The 22114-nt window shown below is 41.3% G+C and overlaps 1 protein-coding gene across 4 annotated transcripts in view; it reads left to right on the forward strand.

The window, feature by feature from the left end:
* The first annotated feature begins 779 nt into the window (after window positions 1-779).
* The window catches only part of LOC122813729 (butyrophilin subfamily 1 member A1-like), an 800878-nt gene continuing 779543 nt past the window's right edge, over window positions 780-22114 (forward strand). For all 4 annotated transcript variants that reach the window (XM_044086200.1, XM_044086201.1, XM_044086202.1 and 1 more), the window contains exon 1: window positions 780-907. The gene's annotated coding sequence lies outside the window, so the exon portion shown is untranslated. The remainder of the gene's footprint in view (window positions 908-22114) is intronic.

Below are 22114 nucleotides of genomic sequence, written 5' to 3' on the forward strand. Positions count from 1 at the left end.
GTAACTTAGCTTAGAGCTCACATCCTCTGGGGATAACCACCGATTTTAAAAGTATGCATTCAGACAGTCATTAATACTACAATGCGAGGTGTTAGAACACGCTCTTTCTAGCTATTCTACACTCGCTTATTGTACTTATAGACCCCCTTCCATTATATAGTGAACTCCTTATCTGCGAGTCTTTCTTATTTAACTTACCTCGCTTTGTGAAACATACCTTCCCCCTACAATAAATGAACCTAGCGGTCTCTATATCATTGGTGATCTAATTCGATGATTATATATATACATGTATTTAACTGAATATAGGTCATACAGAGGCTTATCACAACCCCACGTATTATACTAGGTTTGTGCTCAATATAATAATTTAACCTTCTTTTACTGCCTTTTGACTCTTTATCTAGTATTCTAGTCTAACTCGAATGAACTTAGCCTTGCTCTTTATGTTGTATCTTTGCTTACATGACACTCTCTAGTCTGTTTACATTTGTTATATGTATTTTGAATTGCTGCCCTAGACAATACAAATGTTTTATCTGCTTTTTGCCTGAACTAACTTCAACTAAAACTGTTGCTGAACTATAAGCTTTTGTACATGAGAATTTTAAGTGTATTTTATTGTAATGTTTCTGCCTGAACCATCTTCTATTTGAACTGTTGCTGAACTCTGATTTTTTTACATGAAAATGCTACGTGAGTTTTATAGTAGTGCCTTCTGAAGACTGTGTATGTTCTTTATCTAAAGTATTTCCTTTCTTCCTTATTTTCCTAGGAGTATAACCCTCCTGACCACCTGTAGGTCTGGGTTTTTGCATCCCATCCACAACTGCTATTCTCCTCTCCTACTTTAAGGAACAAACACTATCCCACCTTGTGGAGCCTACACGTGGAACGATAACAGAAAGTATGTCCTAGAGCTCCTGCTTGTCTTAATCTTTTTGTATCTTGCTTTCCCAGTGAATTTGTAAAACTCAAAGTCAGCACTGCCAGTAGCCAGCAACTAACCCCCCCTCCTCCTCCTCTCCTCCAACTTATCTTATATTTCCAAATAATATCCCTAGCTACTTGCCTCTCATTTTAAACCACAAGCCCTGTAAGCAGCAATTATTGTGATATCTGCTGCAGTCATTAGGTGGCCCTTACTACTAGGGTTTTTCCTCTGGAAATTGCCTCTACCTAGCCAACTCTCTATCTCACCTACTGTTAGCCCCTTCTGCTCCACTTTTCTCTATCTACTTGCTCTGATACTTCTAGCTTCTACTTGCTCCTATCTCTTATCACCATATCTATTTACATCCCCTTGCCTTACTTACCTTCTTTCTGAGCACTTCACTGATTGTTTTTCGCCTTCTTCTTTGGCTCTACCGCTCCGTCGCCTCTTGTGGCTCACTCCGCTCCCCTCCCTACCCCCAATTCCCACCCACCTCCAGGGGTCCTACATTTAACTCAATAGGAACACACCCCTTTACACCTCCCCTCCAATCAAATCTCTGTACAAATCTCTAATTTCACCACACCTACCTTGATCATAAATACTCACCCTCCACTTTCTTAAACACTTTTCCTATCTCCTACCCCACCCTCACTAATTACTCCTATTAAACATTACTTCATCATACTTCATCTTACTTCCCTACAAACCTCCTCTGAATCCACTATGCCAACTTTATCTATCCATGCATTACTAAGACCATTCATCTTAATTCTATTATTTTCATCTCTTTTAACTTCCTACATCATAACTTCTTATGAATACTCTCAGATTATTTCTCCTCTACTGCCCTCTAAAAGCACCTCAACAAATACAACACCTTTAGCTTCATCCTTTTTGCATTCACCCTCTCAGTCCATTTACCTTCCATCCAAATATCACAGACTAGTACACTGCAAGTTCAGAAAAACCTATACCAAAAAAACATATGTTATTCACTATAATCTTAAACCACAGATATATCCTACTCTTCTCCACTTACTACAAGATGGTGATATTCACCCTAATCCAGGCCCACATCATACTATAACCAATTTAGAACAAAACCAAACTAAACCTTCATCTCTCTCTTGCTCTAAACCTTCTAACTCATTGTCCATTGCCTATCTTAATATACGTAGCGTCTGTAACAAAATTGATCAACTCCATGCCCTTCTTGAAACTGAAAAGTTTGATATTTTATGCCTATCTGAAACTTGGTTAAAACCCTCAATTAAAGACATAGAAATTACCCCACCTGGTTATAGCATTACTAGACTTGATCGCACTAACAAGAAAGGAGGTGGGGTAGCCATTCTGCATAAAGCGAAACTAAAACTGATTCCTCAAGACCTTACTCTTACTCAAAATCCTTGTGCGGAAGTAATTTGCTCTAAAATACAACTCAATACCAATAAAGCCATTAACATCATCTGTGCATATCTCCCCCCTGGAAACAACATCAACACCCTTGAAGATATACTCTACCAACTTTCTATCAAACTTCCACAGGAAACTCTAGTCCTAGGTGACTTTAATATAGATTGGCACACCTGTAATAACACTAACCCTACCTCACACATCAGCCTCTCTGGCTTCAAACAACTTATCAATAGCCCCACTAGAATCAATAAAACAAACAATAAAGCTACTACCTTAGACTGGATTCTGACTAATACCCTCAGCAAACCTACCAAACAGGCATCCTTCCTGACAACCTTAGTGACCACTCACTTACCTTTATCATTAGAAGCAAAACAAACCTAACCTTACCCACAACTTTTAGAACTCTTCATTCAAAAAAACATTTTAACCCTGATCAGTTTCAAGCTGAACTATTCCAATGTCATTGGGCCCCTCTAAAACATCTCCCACTCAACAAAGCTGTGGAACACTTCAACTCAACATTCCTAGCAATACTTAATCAACACGCCCCAAGTCGAACCATTAGAACTAAAACTAAAACTGCTCCCTGGCTAACCTCAAATACAAAACATAAAATCGCCCTCAGAAATAAATCTTGGCATAAGTGGCGTTCCACCAAAAGTCAAATAGACCACCAAAAGTTTAGAGAGCTTAGAAATAGTACTAAAAAAGCCATCCTAACAGACAAAAAGAACTATTACTTTCAACTTCAAAAAAACACCAAAAAGGAACCCAAAAAATTCTGGTCGAGTATTAATAATCTCCTGACCCCAGGCCAAATAATTACACCAAACCCTCAGGATTCTGACCCTGACAATCCCACACTAACAGCCAATAACTTTAATTCCTTCTTCACTAATTCTATACAAACTCTAGCCAACCAACTATCTCCTGATACTTCTCAACTACCTCCAAATACCTTAATAAATACCATTCCTCCCCTTCACCTACAACCTGTATCTACCTCTTATATACAATCTCTCATCCAAAAACTCAAACCTACCACCGCTTCTGCAGACAAACTTCCTGCTGAATTCCTGCAACTAGCAGCAAAAGCCATTGCTTACCCTGTCTCTATATTGATAAACAGATCAATAAAAGAAGGTATTTTCCCAGCAATCTGGAAGATATCACATATCATACCCCTCCATAAAGGAGGCAAATCTTACGACTTCTCCAACTATCGTCCCATAGCACTTTTATCCCCCTTAGCTAAAATCACAGAAAAATGCATACATAAACAACTGCTCAACCACCTCCTCAAGAATAGCCTTCTGGCTGACACTCAACATGGTTTTAGACCTGATCACAGTACTACTACAGCTCTTCTCTCCTTCACCAACACTATTAACTTAAACCGCAACAACAATAAACTTACATCTTCACTTTTCATAGACCTTTCAAAAGCCTTTGACATGGTTAATCACACACTTCTCTTGCACACACTAAAATCTCTGGCCCTGGAGCCTTCTTCCCTTACCTGGTTCTCTTCCTATCTTGTAAATCGTCAGCAAGCTGTACTCTGGAAAAATTCTCTCTCTACTCTCCTTCCTATCTCTTTAGGAGTACCTCAAGGGTCTATCCTAGGCCCACTTCTATTTTCTATCTTTATTAATGACCTTCAATCATCTCTACCTAATACTACCTGCATACAATATGCAGATGACTCCACTATAATCTGTACTGCCTCTTCTCAAACTGAACTCCAGTTTCAAACACAATCAGCCTTCTCAACTGTTGAACAGTGGTTCTCCAATCGCTGTCTACTCCTTAACCCCAAAAAAACTAAATTATTACTCTTCCCACCCACCCGTAAATCTACTTTGATAAACTTCTGTATTACTTCAACTGACAACACCATAATCTCTCCTGACTCCTCAACTAAACTTCTTGGTGTCATTATCGATAATAATCTCAACTATGATTGCCACATCAACACTACAATAAAAGCTGTTAATAAAAAGATTGGATCCCTATACAGAATAAAGCCTTTCCTCACACCTGAAGCTAGGATAACCTTAGCCCAAACACACCTTATCTCTACCCTTTTGTATGCTTCCTGTATTTACACTAATCTATCCAAAAGTAACCTTAAGAAACTTACTACATCTTACCACAATATTGCCCGCTTTGCCACCTCCTCCCAATTCAGAGCTCACCACTGTATAAACCTAAAACAACTACACTGGCTGGAACTCCCTAACAAGCTCATTTTTCAACAACTCTTAATAGCATACAAAATTCTACACCAACCTTCTAAAACACCAGCTCTTTCTAACCTCCTGACTCCTTATATCAACCTGAAACAACTACGCTCCTCTGATAAATCACTTGTTAATAGTACCAAAATTATGAATTCTGCAGGCAATTCCATTTTCTCTAACTCAATAGGTAAAATATGGAATAATCTTCCATCTAGTTTGTCCTCTTTGCCTACTCTCCCACTATTTAAGAAACAACTTTCCATACATCTTAATAAATTCTGGCTTTGCTCTTGTACCAACTCAGACTAGCCTGTAGACACCCTCATGTTTGTTATAAACTTTTTCATCCACTTGTATTTCATCTTCTACTCCAACTGAGTTATTATCCCTTTATTGTAAATATTACTTAACTCACTAGAAAAAAAAAAAAATGTTTGTGTTTAAGATTTGATACCTTATTATATTGTTTTGATAGTTGCTAACCTCTGACCTCACTTCTTTCTGACCCAAAATTATTCTGATTAGTTAAGATATTTAATATGTGTACTTACATTTTTTCCCTTTGTATAATACAATTGTACTTTGTCTTTTTATGTATTTCCAATAACTGTTTCTATCCTCTGGAGCTTTTCTCCCCGGGCCACCACTGAAAATGGACATTAATCCAGCTGGACTAGCCCGGTCAACAAATGTAAAATAAATAAATATTGAGAGAAGGGAAATATATAAAGGTTTAAAAAAGTGAAGACCAGCAGGGGCTAATTTTACTTGTGCAGTAATCACAAAATATATAAATCTCAAATGTTTTAAAGATAGTAACATAACAGACAACTGAAATGTGAACATGTCTCCAGGAAGTACTGTGAGATGGGACAGGTGCAGGAAGTGATAGGAACTAGGTGAAAAAATAAAGGAACAGTGTGTAGCAAACAGGTATTCCAGAGAGAAGCATATGTACAAAAACTCTGTATGTGTTTATACAAGGATATTACAGAACAGTGTATTTTAATCAAGTTAAATAAGATATAGCTGTAAAAATGAACACTTTGGATTCCAGAAGCTTCACAAAAGACGATTTATTTATTTATTTGTTTGCTTATTTAACAAATTTGTCCTAGTTGGGACAGTGATAAAATCCTGAGTATTAATGGTGGCAGCACAGATCAAACAGTGTGTTTCACAGTTGTTGCTATCCTGAATACTGGTGGTACCAGCATAACAAAATCAGCTTGTTTCACTGTTGGTTGAATAATGAGTACTGGTGGTGGCAGAATAACACAATCAGCTTGTTTCACAATTGATTCAATAATTAGTACTGGTGGTGGCAGCATAGCACAATCAGCTTGTTTCACAGTTAGTTCAATAATTAGTACTGGTGGTGGCAGCATAGCACAATCAGCTTATTTCACAGTTGGTTCAATAATAAGTACTGGCTGTGCAGCATAACACAATCAGCTTGTTTCACAGTTGGTTCAATAATGAGTACTGGTGGTGGCAGCATAGCACAGTCAGCTTGTTTCACAGTTGATACAGTCCTACGTACTGGTGATGGCAGCACAGCTCAATCCGTTTGTTTCACAGTTGATACAGTCCTGAGTATTGGTAATCTCAGCACAGCACAGTCAGCGTATTTCACAGTTGATACAATCCTGCGTACAGGTGGCAAAAGCACAGCTCAATCAGCTTGTTTCACAGTTAGTATACTATAATCTTAAGTACTGATGGCGGCAGGACAGCTCAATCAACTTGTTTCACAGTTCACTCTAACCTCTTGCCAGGGGGAAGAGTATGGCATAATGGTTAAGGTCTTTACCTCACAGATACAAAGTACAGGGCTTGATTCTGACATATAATAATTTGTAGGTATAATGATTAATTTATTTACCTCACAGACACAAAGTATAGTGTTTGATTCTCACCTTTGACAGAAATTAGATAAACTCAAAATGGTCCACAAGAACACCTAGCCAACGCTTACCCATCAACCTGTGTCACCTACACTCCAACCTTCACTCCACACATCAGTCACCCTGTGCTTTATCTGCCTACATTGTGCCTTCTCCTTCACCCCACCTCTCTTCCTCCTCATCCATGCATATCTTTTGTCATAATCACTAACCTCTCATTGCTGTGTAACCATAATACCATTCAATTCTTTGCCCTTTTGTCTCTTTCTCCAACCCTTGTCTAGAACTCTTTGAGTTCTCTGTCCTGGGTCTGTATCATATAATCGAAGGTTCAACTCATGAACCTCCGTTCATCGAACTGAAACCATTGAACATTCACATCAGCAAATGTTTTAAACAGGGAATGAAATTAGTTGGCCAACATCAGGAAATTTGCCCTTTTCCCCACTGTAGTGCGATCTTGGAGTTGGTATATATGGGTAGTGGGGGTGTGGGGGGGTGCAGCCCCACACTTGGGTGGGTTTGACATACTGCGACGTGTGTGATGGTCGCAATGTTTGTCAGCTAATTCATTTCCCTGTTTAAGACATTCGCTGATGTTAACCTTCACTATTTTCGGTTTGACAAATGGAGGTTCACGGAGTTGAAACTTTGATAATCTGATGTAAACTGCTCTATCCTGACCCATTTCTGTAGCTTGTTCTTGTTTCCAATTTGCCATTATTCTTGACCCTCTCTCTAAGGTCAGCATAATTTACTCCTTCCAAAATGTCATAGAGTTGTCTTTGCTTTTAGTTTCTAACCCTTCAGTCCACTATAAACCACAAAGCAACATGACAACTGCAGTTAATGATGACATCACCTGAACAACTTTGATCCCTGTCAGTTAGGTTAGGCTGATATCCAGAATTCCGTCTTTTCTGATACAAACCTGCACTAGCTGGCTGAATGCTTCCTAGTCCAGGACTTCAGTTTTTAAAGTCATGTACTAGCTGTCTGGTTCTCTTATGACCCATGGCCTTATTTCCGACTCTGCACCTGCTAGCCTAACCTCTCACTGTCCAAGACCTCAGTTTCCCAGTCCTTCAGCACCTGACTGAACTTCACATGGTCCAGACCTTAGTTTCCCCATCCTGCATCACCTGACTGAATGTGTCACGGTCCAGCACCTCAGTTTATCAGTTGTAAATTACATGACTGAATCTGTCGTACTCCATGACCTCAGCTCCCCACTGTTGCACCAGTTGGCTGAGCTTCATGTGGTCCAGGACCTCATTTCCCTTGGATGAACCTGTCATGTTTCAGGGCCTAATACTGTGCCAGCTGTCTGAACCTTTCATGGTCCAGGATCTCAATTTCTTCACTACTGCACCAGCTAGCAGAACCTGTCATAGTTTACAACCGTAGTTTCTTCCTTACTCCCTTTCCACCTTGGAGTTGAGGATCTCTGTCTGCTTTTGACAGATTCAGATGCTGTATGAATACCTCTTTGTTTTCTCCCCAGTCTCATATTCTGTTTTCCAGATATGTCTGTGAATCAATCCACTTCCATTTCCTACAGGTTCTTTAATACAGGGAGCTATTTCTTCTCCTGTCTAACTTCACTTTTAATGGCCTTTGGTTAGATCAGCACTCCCCTTTGTCTATTCATTGTCTATTACTCCTAAACAGCATGTACCCAATGCCCTAGCAGGTAGTGGCAGGTAACTGAGGTTCTATGAACACATGAAATGCATATGCTATAGCCTAGTCCTATGTAAGTAAACATGAGTGCATGTATAACAGACACTATAATGGATGCTGTACAATAGGATAGTATTACATATCCATATAAAACATGATGTTGTTATTTTTTTGGTACTTAATTCAGGTGCAACATACCACACATGCCTTTCAGAGGTAACAGGTAAAGCAAAAGCTGGTATGAATGTTTACAGTTGAACATAACACAACATTGCAATTGCTTTGAGAGTGCATGTTATACCCAGTGTAATATACAAGTCAGTCTCTAGTGACACATACAGCATGCATGGAATCACACAGTATATGCATAAATTAGGGATTTGAGGTGCAGCTAACCCATATGATACCCTTTGATTGCAATGTGCAACAAACAGGTTATACTTACATTCCATTACAATGTACACACACACACACACACACACACACACACACACACACACACACACACACACACACACGCACACATTCAAAATGGCCTCAATAGAAATAAAAGTAAAGCACCAAAGCCCAGTGGAAATTAATCAAGAATTACTACGATATGTTTAGTGTATAAAAAATAAAATAGTAAAAGTTGTGGGAGAAATACTTTGGTAAATATAAAGCATAGGATTACTGTTCCCGTAGCTGATTCCTGCCATCATTCTCAGTGCCTGAACTGCTCTCTGCAGCACATACTGTGCTTGTTATAAAGTGCTTCTTCTGTTCTCATGATGATGTATATGTTTCTGCGCTGGTGTCATCCCCTAAGGAGGGAGACATAGCTACGTAGGTGGATGAACTCCTGCATAGGAGCAGAGGGAAGCAGGAAGAAGAAAGGAACTTGAGTGTGCACTGCCCAGCAGAGCAGACGTGTACCAGCTGCAAGAGTACCATGATGCTATCATGACTTCCATAAAGTCCTGTAGCAGGTAATGGAGAAATATAAGGTCTCACCTCGTACTAGAGATAAAAGGAGCTGAGGTGTTTTTCACTATACATCAGAAGGGACAGCAGGAAACTCAATACAGGTACACAAAGTCATGCTGCAGACAGGAAGGATTGTGGGGGTGGCATAGGCAACATATTTTAGAGGCCAAGTATTCTGTATATCTTCAGAAGTACTTCTTGACAAAAAAGGGTGCTGATCCATGAAATGGGGCACCTGAATGGATAGTTTAGAAGGAATTATGGAAAACTTAAAGAGGACAATGGGGCAAACAGAAAAAGGGGGGGTGTCCATATGAAATGTTGTGACCTGCTAGAGCTAGTCCCAAAACACATAGACTGAATTTCCAAAAAAATGGAGTTACATATGCTAAGGCCAAGATGGCCATTTCTTGGGATATTCCTTTTCCTCCATGGTATGGCAGTCTCAGAGTTGGGATATATAATTTATGTTCAGGGAGGTGAGAGGGCTTGCCCCCCCCCCCCAAAAAAAAAAAAAAGTGTAAAGGAGAAGAGCTGTCTTCGAGATTCACTCTTCTTTAGTTTCAGTCTTTTTTATCTTGTTAGTATATCTTGCACTTTCCATCTGGGATGAAAATATATTCTCTGACACCAGTGCTTTTGCTAGAAGCATACATTTTTTTAAGCGCTTTGTGGATGATGTTTTTTTAGTCTAGCAGGGCAGAATTTTTTTTTTTTTTTTTTTTTTACATATATTGATCCTATTACCTTCTTGAAGTTTAAACCTAGTTATTCAAAATCAGACGTAAACTTTTTGTTATTAATGTATATATTAAAGATAATACAGTAGGTACTAGAATCTATAGAAAAGAAGTTCGAACTGCTAGATATTTACACAACACTAGTATGCACCCCCCCCATATGAACAATATTTACACAACACTAGTATGCACCCCCCCATATGAACAATGTGCGCAGTGAGTTTCTTAGAGACAGTCAGCTAAATACAGATATATCTGACAGTATCAAACAGCTAGGTGAGAATGTCGCAGAGTTTAAAAATAGGGACTATTGCATTAAACTGTTAGAAGAAAATAAAAAACAAGTGTTGAGTGAAAGAGATGGCCTAGCTAGACCATATTTCTCAGACATAGAAGAAATTCCAGCTAATGGGACTGTAAATAATATTATGGATAGTACTTCCAGACATAAGTTTAGATATATTGTGCAATATAATGCACATACCAATAAGGTTAAACAACTTATAAGACAAAATTGGTCTATATTATGTACATCTGATGTGGTTAAAAACTCTTAGGTTCATCACATAGTTTTGCGTTTAGGAAATGTAGGAATTTGAAACAACAGCTTTGTTATAAAAACCTGCAAATGTGTTTTAAGAATTGTATAATAAAAACTAAAAATACTGTGCCTCGCTATGCTTGCCAATTTTTATCACTATATAAATAAGAACAATGTTTTTGTACACCCTAATACAAATAAGACATTTTACTTTCATGCGTTTTCCACTTGTAAAACCAAGAATGTAGTTTACTTAGCCACCTGTGAAAAATACACTTCAATTTATGTTGGAAAAACCAACAGGATGTTAAAAGAAAGGATAGCCCAGCACCTATCTGGCATATGTAGGGAGGTGGAGAGTAATTCCTTAGCTAAACACATCATAAGCTCAGATAATTATATATTCGAAGCTTCAAAATTTCGACCCTCGTATGTTCGACAGTATATGAGCGAAACTTCGAATATATAATAAAAAGTAAAAAAAAAAAAAAAATCTTACCTTAACGATCCCCTTGCACCCCCACTTGGGGGGCTGTGCCCACCACACACTCCTACTTAAATATACCAACTCCGAGACCGCACGTCAGTGCAGAAAAGGGAAATTTTCCCATTCTGCGAGTATGGAGACGTTGCCTTTCAACTTCGAACTTTTCAAAGTTCAGTCATATGGTGTCGACCATATGACATTCAAACTTTGAAACGTTCGGCAATTTAATAGGGGCCCGATAAAATACATGGTTTTAGATATAGTGTTATTAAACCACTGAAAAGGTATTAGAAGGGGAATGTTGTGCTGAATACTGAGAATGTTATGTATAGATGGATTAATTACTTTCAAGCAGATGTGCCCCCTAGGCTGAATGATACTTTATAAAACCTGTTGTTAAGAGAAGGTCTCTCTTTCCATGAAACAAGCCTTAATTGTTTATTTTAATTATTTTATTGTTGCTGTGCTTCTTTTGGTTTGAATTTGTGGTGTATATACGAAAATGTGTTCTAGTATGATTTTAAGCACTGAAGAAGAGTTTTATTTCAAAAGTTTTGCTACTAAACTTATTTTGTATCACTTTGCGAGTTCCTTTCACTTTTTATTCTAAAAAAAAATTAAAGGAGAAGAGCAATCTTAGAGATTCACTCGTCTTTATTGTCAGTCATTTTGTTTTCATCTTGTCAGCAGTCGCCATTTTGAATGACAACATTTCAATAGGGAGCCAAAATAGGTAGGTAGGGAGATTTGGGAAGGGAAGAATGGAGAGATGGTAGGTTAAGTTCACATGACATAAATCTAGATGGGCTAATTATCATCCTCTGTCATCAAGCAAATAGGTATGCAACTGTAAATGTAAATCTGTTCTTTACCAGTGTACTGTAAGTCACTGTTTTGTGTTAGTGTCCTGGTGGCATTGTATGTACCCTATTGTTTGTGTGTGCACAACTCTCATTTTTTTCTGTAAAGCTGCTGTGCTGACATGGACATGCTTTGGTATTTAAGAGGATGCATATGTTCTGATATGGCAAATCGGAGGCTTTTTTCTCATCTCCTATGATTTATTGCTGCCTTACTGTGTGTATATATAATATGATTAGTGTTTGTATCCTGCTGTATGCATTGCGAGCAGTATTATTTTTGTGTTTTTAACTAATACTGTGCAATCTTTGATTAATGTGTTCCCCAGCCATACATTCATAAGTTAAGTTCTGTATATCATGCATACTGTAATTTTTGAATTGCATATCCCTAAGTTGTGTCCCAGTGTTTTGGGAAGCTTTGTTTGTACACAGTACAGTCTACTATTTATGAATCCAGGTCATTGTTAAGAAGTGTCTGTGCATAAACTACTGCCTCCATTCATTTTACCCTGTATTATTTTGATAAAATCCAGGAATATATTTAAATATGCCAATATGAAGGCACAGTCCCTTACATGAGGATGTGAGCTGTGCCAAATTCAGAAACAACTTATTTAGCAGTATACTGTGTGACAAGAAAAGTAATGTAACCATTTCATATTGTGATTTTTTGTATTAAATAGAACTTATTTAGGGAAGACAAATTTAGGGGAATATAGTATTAATGGTAAATCAACAGTGTACAAATGAAGTGAAAGTTTTTATTTAGAGCTTTTGTTTGGCTATAACATATTAAATTGTGAAGGCTCTCTATGGCTTAACAAAATGTAGGGGGAGCATGAAGTATTTAGTGAAAATCCTGAACATGTTATTGGAATAATTCAGTAGTTCTGTTTTATTATGGAATATTGGGATTTGTATAGGCATCAAGCCCTCATCCCAGAAGAAAACTTCATTAACTTGCATTTTTCTACAAGGAGAGACAGTAGGAAACATGAGTTCAGATTGGCCACATCCACTAAGGACAATCACAAGGCCTTCTTCACATATGTCTGCAATCTCAAGTAAAATCTGCTCTGAATTGGTGGTCAAGAATACCACATACACAAATGCCATAGATATAGCCACCCTGCTGGCAGACAAGTTCATTGAAAACTTCACCCCCTGTCCCCCCCATCAGTAAACCAGGACATCCCCAACACCTGCCCCCTCCCCTCATCACCAGGGAGCAGATTATTAATGCCCTCTCAAAGACAAAAAATACAGCCTCCATGGGACCCAGCAACATCCCTGGCTGTGTCCTACATGAACTCAGGCAAGAGCTCTCAGCACCACTATGCACCCTATCTAACCAAACCCTGTACACCGATTTCGTCCCAGCAGAATGGTGGACAGCCACTGTCACCCCTCTGCACAAAGGTGGAGCATCCACCGACCAGGCAATTATAGTCCCATCAGCCTAACTAGCCTGATCTGCAAGGCCATGGAATGCATTATCATGGACCTTATAAACAATGGCATTGGCAACCTCCAGATGCTTGATCCCAGACAGTTTGGTTTTGTCAAAGGGAGATCATGCCTGGTAAACTTGGTTGCCTTCTTTGAAACAGTCACCAAAGCCATGGATGAGGACAAGACAGTGCACACTGCCTACCTTGACCTAGCCAAAGTCTTTGACACTATTCCCTACTCAGGCATAATAGATAAACTCTCCCAGCTAGGCATCAACCCATATGTTACTAGATAGGTAGCTAACTGGCTCACTGATAGAACCCACTAAGTCAAAATAGGGGAAGCCATCTCTAGTAGTATACCCATAACAAGCGGCATACCCCAAGGATTAGTCTTGTAGCCTCTACTGTTTTTCTGAGGTGCAAGCCAAAACCAGTGGTCTGTGGCTGACCAAGTTTGCAGATGACTGCAAGCTTGCCACTGTCATAAATTCCTCTAGTGATGTGAACATCCTCCAAGAGGGCCTTAACCAAGCTAATGACTGGTGCCAGAAGCATGGCCTCAAACTGAATGCCAAAAAATGCATCATTATCCCCTTTGGAGAAAATGGTGTCCCCACTAATTACCACATTAATAACAATGTACTAAGCATCCAGTCAGTCGTGAGGGACTTGGGCACCCAGGTTGATAGCAACCTGACTTTTGACCACCGTGTTGTCTCCATTGTATGGAAAGCTTTCTAAATGGTCCACCTCATAAGTAAAGGTATTTCATCCAGGAACAAGGAGGTCATAACATCCCTGTACTCCTACCTTAACAGACTCATTATCGAGTGCAATGCCTCCTTTGGCATGTACCTTGCCAAGCACATGCAGCAGTTGGAGAGACCACAGAGGTTCCTGACCAGGAAAATCTAGGGTTTCAAATACCTGTCCTATACAGATAAGGTAAAAGCCCTGTCCCTCTACTCAGTCTCGTACAGACTGCTCAGGGGTGACCTGAGTCTGGCATACAAGGCCGTCTCAGACTCAGCCTTGATGGAGTTGCTGCATATCCGTAAGTCAAACTCCACTCGAGCAACCTGCAAGCAAGGTCTCAACCTGGTCTGTGACATTAATAGAACCTGTTGGTAGGATAGATTTGTGTCCCAACGACTCCCCCATCAGTAGAATAGACTTCCTCTCCATGTCAAGCAGAGTGCCTCACTAACCCTCTTTAAGAGTTACTTGAACGACTGGAATGGAAACAGAAGATATTCCCCAGGGATCCCATCTGTGTCCCTGCTGGATAGGGAAACAGGTGCTGACTTTGTGGGAACATGGGTGAAATTCTTGGCTAGGCTTATAAGGGTCTCTGGGCTAATAGCCCAGTATTGTCCTATGAACATATGAACCTTGGAATGTTTTGTTCTACCATAGTCCATGTTAAACTTTATTCAGTTATTTTTCCTTGCAAAAATGACACTGGAAAGTACTGCTGCTACGTATGAGCAGCATTGAAAAAAGGTAAGCAATGAAAGTCATGGCCTAGTCGAAAGCTAATAGTGACTAAGTAGAAAAAAATATTTCCTAAACAAAGAATCTGTGTATCTGTAAATGTAAAGCAGGCAGCTGTATAACTGACACCTAAAGATTTATGAAGGCAAAAGCTCTTTTAAGCACCAGAGTGCTGCTAAAGAAGAAAGGCACTAATCAGAGATTTACTAGCAACCAAGTCAGATGATTTATGAAATACACAGCAAAGGTCACATTTGTCCAACTGTTATGCAAACATGAAAGCCCTATTAAGTAGAGCAAGGTAATGTTTTCGTAAAACAGTGCATATATGCAATCTGTGTAAAATGCAAATCTGCACCATGCTGAAACACTACCTAAGGAGCTTGTTTACTTATGTTAAACAATGCATAACATACAGACAGGACTGGATCTAATATGCACAAGGTGATCTAGGCAACTACATACGATCCAAAGCTAGCTGGCGAGCCCGACATGCCATAAAATATTAAACTAAGTTTGACATCCCTGCACTGGCCCAGTAATCCTCACCACTGGCACCAGTGATGGACGTACACAATGGGAGGATGACAAGTACACGCAGTAAAATGCAATTTCCCTTAAGAGCACACAGAGATCACAGTCAGTCTGGAGCTGGTTTCTCCCTCTTTCTCCAGATCACCAGTAAGACTCTCCACTGGCACAGCTATAGGGTTAAGATCTCAGCTGAGGATTTAAGCCAAAACCTCCATCACCCTCTCTGTCCAACCAGTGCTTTGTGTTTCTGCTCAAGTAGTTGACACAAACACACACACACACACACACACACACACCTGGGAAAGGCTGGCACAGGTTTACCAGCTATGCCTCCTTCTGCCTAGACTACAAGGTAGTTATCACTGCCACCAACCCTTTTTTATCAGCTACTATAAGGCTGTTACAAAGGATGTCTGATCCTACCGTGTAATGTTACTATTATCCAAATGGTAGTCTGACCAAGAACAAGGCTATTTAGGAGTGGCCTGTACAGTGCCACCAAATGTGTATGCAAGTATCCTAAGAGCTTAAATGTGTCACACAAATATCAGCCACAAAGACAGGTTTAGATATATTTAATAATAAATAATAAAAGAACAAGACAATACTCAACAAATCAACATAGTGGTGTCCGAGTTCAGAATCACAGGAAATATTTTAAAACAACATTGCAGGACAGTCTCAAATAAATACAGAAACATTTAACCTAATCTTTACTATATTCCTATCTATATCTAAGAGATACTATGCCCTAAGTCTTAATTACAGACAACATGCAGGCAGAAGTGCTGAGTGAATGTTTCTAGGTCCAAGACAAGATACAAAATGCAGTCTCTCCTTGAAAGAGTTCTCAAATTAATATTACATTTCACTGCTGGGTTAGCCTGGACGACATCACTTTTTGTCATCTGACCTCAGTTCCCAGGCTAAGCAGAAACTTGGAGTTTAACAACTCTGTGTGAGAAATGCATATCTCTCAGAACTGTGCAGATGCAAGGAAGTCATAAAGCAATAAAACATTTTTTACATTTGAAATCTAATATCTGCTTCTCTCCAGGATAATAGAAAAAACTTCTAGCTCTGGACATCCTGTCTTCTTGCTGCATTGAAACTAACTTTTATAGTACATTGTAAAGCACTTAATTTGAACATATTTTCTTGACGTTTTCTAAGTTAATCTTCTATGTTCCAGCAGGGTATGCTATGGTTATATTCTAGAAGCTCAGTACATAACATACAGTTCTGTATAAATCATATCAATATTCACAAATGGCATAGAATTATTTACAGAATTCCAGATAGCTGGGCTGGCAGTGTCACAACCCCCCCCCCCCGAAAACTCAAGCTAATTTTTCAAGTGACCCTTGAGAAATGTTGCTCAAGAGGGTTGAGCCTATCTGGGAATACCTTACCCCATTATCTGTCTTGAGAGCCTATCTGCGTTGTCATTGCTAACCCCACTATGGTGCTGCACTGTCATATCATATGCTTGCAACCCTAGGCTCCACCTTAGGAACTTGGCATTTTGCTGGCTGGCTTGATGTAGCCATGTTAAGGAATTGTGGTCTGTAACTACAGTACACTATGGCTAGACATTCCTTTTCTACAGCTGCATAGCATTCCTCCCTGGGTTGGAGCCTACGATTGAGATATACCACTGGGTGCTCTTCTTCCTCTGAGGAAACCTGGCTAAGTACAGCCCCTACCCCATGGTTTGAAGCATCTACCTGCACAACTGCCTTCCAGTTTATAGCCTGCTACAGACCACCCTCCCAAACCCAGGAACCCCACTCGGCCTTCCTGAGAACACTGGAAAATATGAAGGTCTCTCCAAACACCATTATATTGGGCGACTTCAACTACCCTAACATAGACTGGGAGTATTACTCTAGCTCCAACACCCTAGCCCAAAGGTTCCTAGAGTTTATAAACTCAAATGCTATGGAACAACTTGTTGCCACTCCCACAAGAGGGGAAAACATACTGGACCTGATCATCACCAACATGGGGACTCTATGCTCCAGACCAGAAGTGTATCCCTCACTGGCAAGATCAGACCATAAACTAATCTCACTAGATATTCACATCCCGACCCCAGCCCCTGCCCAGAAAACAACAATGAAAAACTTCTCTAGAGCAAATTTCACACTCCTCAAAACCGAGGTGGAATCCTTCAAAGCTTCCGGGCCTGTGGAAAATATGGCCCAGACCACAGAATCCTTTATAAACGCATTCTATGAACACCTTCAGGAATGCATGGATCATGCAATCCCAAATAAAACCAAGATCCAATCCTCCAAAGTTAGGCGTCTTGTCTGGTGGACCCCAGCCATAAACAAACTATACAATAGAAGGAGGAAGCTACTACATGATAGAGCAAAATCCCAAAAAGGGAGGGCATCTCTGATCAGTATTAGCAAAAAACTACGGGCACTCATAAAATCATCTAAGGCCAGCTTCAAGAGAAATATTGCACAGGACACTAAGGATATTCACAAGGCTTTCTTTAGTTATGTTAGGAACCTAGGTGGGAATTCCCAGATATGCTCAGAATTAGTCCAAAATGACAAAAAATACACGGAACCCACAGACATTGCCAACATCCTAGCTGACAGGTTCAGCACAAACCCCCCCCTCCTTCCCCACAAAAAGGGCAAATATCTATCCCAGCAGAGCGCTGCCCCACTGACATCTCAGATGCTCAGGTAAGAGCTGCCCTCTCCAAAGCAAAAAACACAGCATCAATGGGACCAGACGGTGTCCTGGGCTGCATCCTACATGAACTCCAAGAAGAACTAAACCCAAACATAAAACTACTGTTCAATCTCAGCCTTACTACAGGATATGTACCCAAAGAGTGGCATACAGCAATGGTGGTCCCTCTCCACAAAGGTGGTGGCAAAACGGATCCTGGAAACTATCGCCCCATAAGCCTGACTAGCTTGGTCTGCAAAGCTATGGAAAGGATCATCATGGACCTCATAAATAAAGATATTGGGGACCTACAGACACTGGATCCTACCCAGTTTGGCTTTGTTAAGGGCAGATCCTGCCTCTTAAGCCTGGTTGATTTCTTTAAAACAGTCACCAAGGCCATTGACGAGGGGAAGGTGGTCCACACAGCCTACCTGGACCTTGCAAAAGCCTTCGATACAATACCCCACTCGGGCATTATAGATAAGCTCACCAGCTTAAATATAAGCCCCTATGTCACTAGATGGGTGGCAAACTGGCTCAAGGACAGAACCCACATGATTAGAATTGCTGGAGCCATGTCAGACTCCAAACCAGTTATAAGTGGCGTCCCACAAGGCTCAGTCCTGGGACCTCTCTTGTTCGGTATATATTTCTCGGAGGTGCAGGCTAACACGGAAGGACTGTGGCTGACCAAGTTCGCAGATGACTGCAAACTGGGCGCCATGATCGACTCTCCAGCCAACACAAGCATCCTACAAAAGGGCTTCATAGAAACAGACAACTGGTGCCAGAGCCATGGCCTCAAGCTAAATACCAAAAAGTGTATAGTCATCCCCCTTTGGCAAAAACAAAGTGCCCACAAATTACCACATAGGTGGTAATCCATTAAGTACGGAAGAAGTAATTAGGGACCTGGGGACCCAAGTTGATAGCAGTCTCCCATTTAACAACCACGTGGCCAAAGGGGTTAGAAAAACATTTTATATAGCCCACCTAATCATGAAGGGATTCACATCTAGATCAGGGGAGGTCATCGTGCCTCTTTACTCATCCCTCATCAGGCCCATAATTGAGTACAATGCTCCTTTTGGGATGTACCTTACCAGACACCTGCAGCAACTGGAAAGACCCCAAAAGTACCTCACCAAGAGGATCAAAGGGCTCAAACAGATGCCATATGCTGCCCGGTTAAAGAAACTCCAGCTGTACTCAGTGGCATACCGCCTGCTCAGAGGCGATCTGTGTCTGATGTATAAAGCCATGTCCAACCCGGAATTAATGGACATGCTGCACCTCAGAAAATCCAAATCCCATCGAGCTACGTGCTCGAGAGACTTAAACCTCAGCACTGAAATAAATAGGACATGCTGGAGGGACAGATTCATAACCCAGAGGCTCCCTTCACTCTGGAATAAAATCCTAATCCAGGTTAGGCAGAGTCCCTCATTGACACTCTTCAAGAGGAATCTTGATGAGTGGATGGGGGATAATAGGTTTACCCTGGGTATCACTTCTGTGTCACTGTTAGACAGAGGCACAGTATACTAACCTCGAAAAAGGGCATAGCAAAATTAATTTAAAATGGGTGGCGAAAGCCAATCACACTCTGGCTAGGCTTATAAATGCCCTGGGCAGATAGCCTAGTATGAACCTATGAACAAATTCTCTGCTATAATCTGGACTAGCTAATATAGGGGGTTCTCCCAAAGCTCCTTTAAGCTTCTGGAATGCATGCTGACATGCTGGGTCCACACTACCTTATCTGGCCTGTTTTTCCTTGTCAGATTTATGAGGGGAGCAGCTATGGTACTATAATTGGGCACAGCATTTCTGTAGTACCCTGCTATCCCTAAGGATGCCCTCACCTGCTGTTTGGTAACAGGGGCAGGTCATGCCTGAATGGCTTCTACTTTGGCAGGTTCTGGCCTGATCTTATGTGCAAAAGAGCAGGCTAGCACGTACGGTTGATGCACGGATAAACCAAACATGAATGAAGAATGAAAAATCCAGCACCCCGAGTAGGTGTAGCAATAATGGTTTCAAACCACTGAGGAAAGCTGATTGCTGAAACCGGTCGGGTTCACAATAAACAAAAAGCACCCAGCTGCTCTAGGGCTTCATCTGTCCTAGGCATGGGGTAAGCATCTGACTCTGTGTGACTATTTAATTTCCTGTAGTCCACACAGAACCTGATGCTGCCATCCTTCTTTGGTACCAGCATCACTGGGGAGGCCCAGGGACTGCTGGACTCCTGAATTACCCCTAGTTCCAACATTTCCTGTATTTCCTTCCTCAGGGTCTCTTTGAATCTCTCATGTACCCTATAAGGGGCCTCCTTAATAGGCCTTTGGGGTCCTGTATCCACATGGTGATGCACCAGGAGGGTGCACCCTGGTTTGCCAGTGAACATGATCCCAAACTCCTGTAACACTGCTCAGATTTCTAGAACCTGGGTAGGGGATAACTGCTGGGACATTGCTACCTCTTCTACTGAGGTGTCAGTCCAAGCCTTACTGAGGAGATCAGTCACCAGATCCCCATCAGACTCCTCCTGCAATCCACTGCAAATACTCAGCACAAGGGCCTCCTATCATGGTAGGACTTCATCATGTTAACATTGTACAATTTGTGCCCCTGCCTCCTGCCTAGCAGTTCTACCATGTAGTTAACATCACTGACCTTCCGTACCACCTTTTAGGGTCCCTCACAAGCTGCCTGCAGCTTGTTGTGTCTGACAGGAATGAGAACCTTTACCTTCTGCCCTACAGCATACTCTTTAGCTCGAGCATTCCTGTCATACCAGACCTTTTTCTGGTGTTGGGCTTCTGCCGGTTTCTCCTGGGCCAAGCCCATGAGTTCCCTGAGCCTTGTTCTGAGGTTTAAGACATATGGCACAACAGACTCCTTGTGGGATTCACACTCACCCTCCCACTCATCTCAAATCAAATCTAGAGGCCCCCTCACCCTGTGCCCATACAGCAACTCAAAGGGTGAACAACCTGTGGATTCCTGGGGAACCTCTCTGTATAGAAGCAACAGATGGGGCAAATATTTGTCCCACTCCCTCTTAAACTGGTCTGCAAATGTCCGTAGCATGGACTTGACTGTAGAGTTTAACCTCTCAACAAGACCATTAGTCTGGGCCTGGTAAGGGGTGGTCTTTAAGTGCTTCACCCCACAGTACTTCCACAGACAAGCCAGCAGGTCTGATGTGAAATTGGCACCTCTGTCAGTCAGTATTTGATTTGGAAAACCTACCCTGCTGAAAATCTCTAACAAAGCATTTGCCACCTTTTCTGCCTCAATGGGGGACAGAGCCACCACCTCAGGGTATCTGGTAGCATAATCTACTACCACTAGGATATACTTTTCCCTGTGGAACATGGGGTACTCAGAGGCCCTACAATATCCATAGCTACCCTCTGAAATGGCTCCTCCATCACAGGCAAATGCATCAAAGAAACTTTCACCTTGTCTCCTGCCTTATCTACCTTTTGGCACTGCTCACAGGTCCTGCAGTACCCTATTACATCTCTGGAAATCTCAGGCCAAATAAAGTTCTGCATAACACATCTCTTTGTATGTTTTATGCCCATATGACGTGCAAAGGGAATAGCATGGGCTGTGACTAGAAGTGCCAAATGGTAGGTTCTGGGTACTACCAACTGCTGCATTCTCTCACCCTCTAGCCCTCCCTCAGGGGTCCACTCTCTATACAGTAACCCTTTGTCCCATTATACAGATCCCCCTTCCCTTGAGAATCAAGTGCCTCACTAGCTACCTCCCTCAGGCCTTGTAATGTAGGGTCTGAGAGCTGAGCCTGTCTCAACTCTCTCTTAATAACCCTTCCCAGATCCCCATCCATAGGAAGTCTGGCCTCCTCTGACAGCGGTGCCTCCCTGTCAGCCTGGGTACTATTACTCATCTCTGCCCTTGCAGTCACTCTGTCCAAGGGAATATCAGTACCCAGAAGCAGCATTGGTTCACCTTCAGTCTCACTGCTACAAGGGTAGCTCCCTCCCTGAAGTAACCACCTCAACAGTCCTGGTTGCAAGTGTGCGGTCTGTCTGGGTCTCCCCAGGCTACCAGACCCACATGCTTGTCTCCAAGCCTGACTGCATGTAACTGCATGTACACACTGTACTG

The sequence above is a fragment of the Protopterus annectens genome, chromosome 10.part0, assembly GCF_019279795.1.
Source record: "Protopterus annectens isolate FY-2018-M chromosome 10.part0, PAN1.0, whole genome shotgun sequence".
NCBI classification, from domain to species: domain Eukaryota; kingdom Metazoa; phylum Chordata; order Ceratodontiformes; family Protopteridae; genus Protopterus; species Protopterus annectens.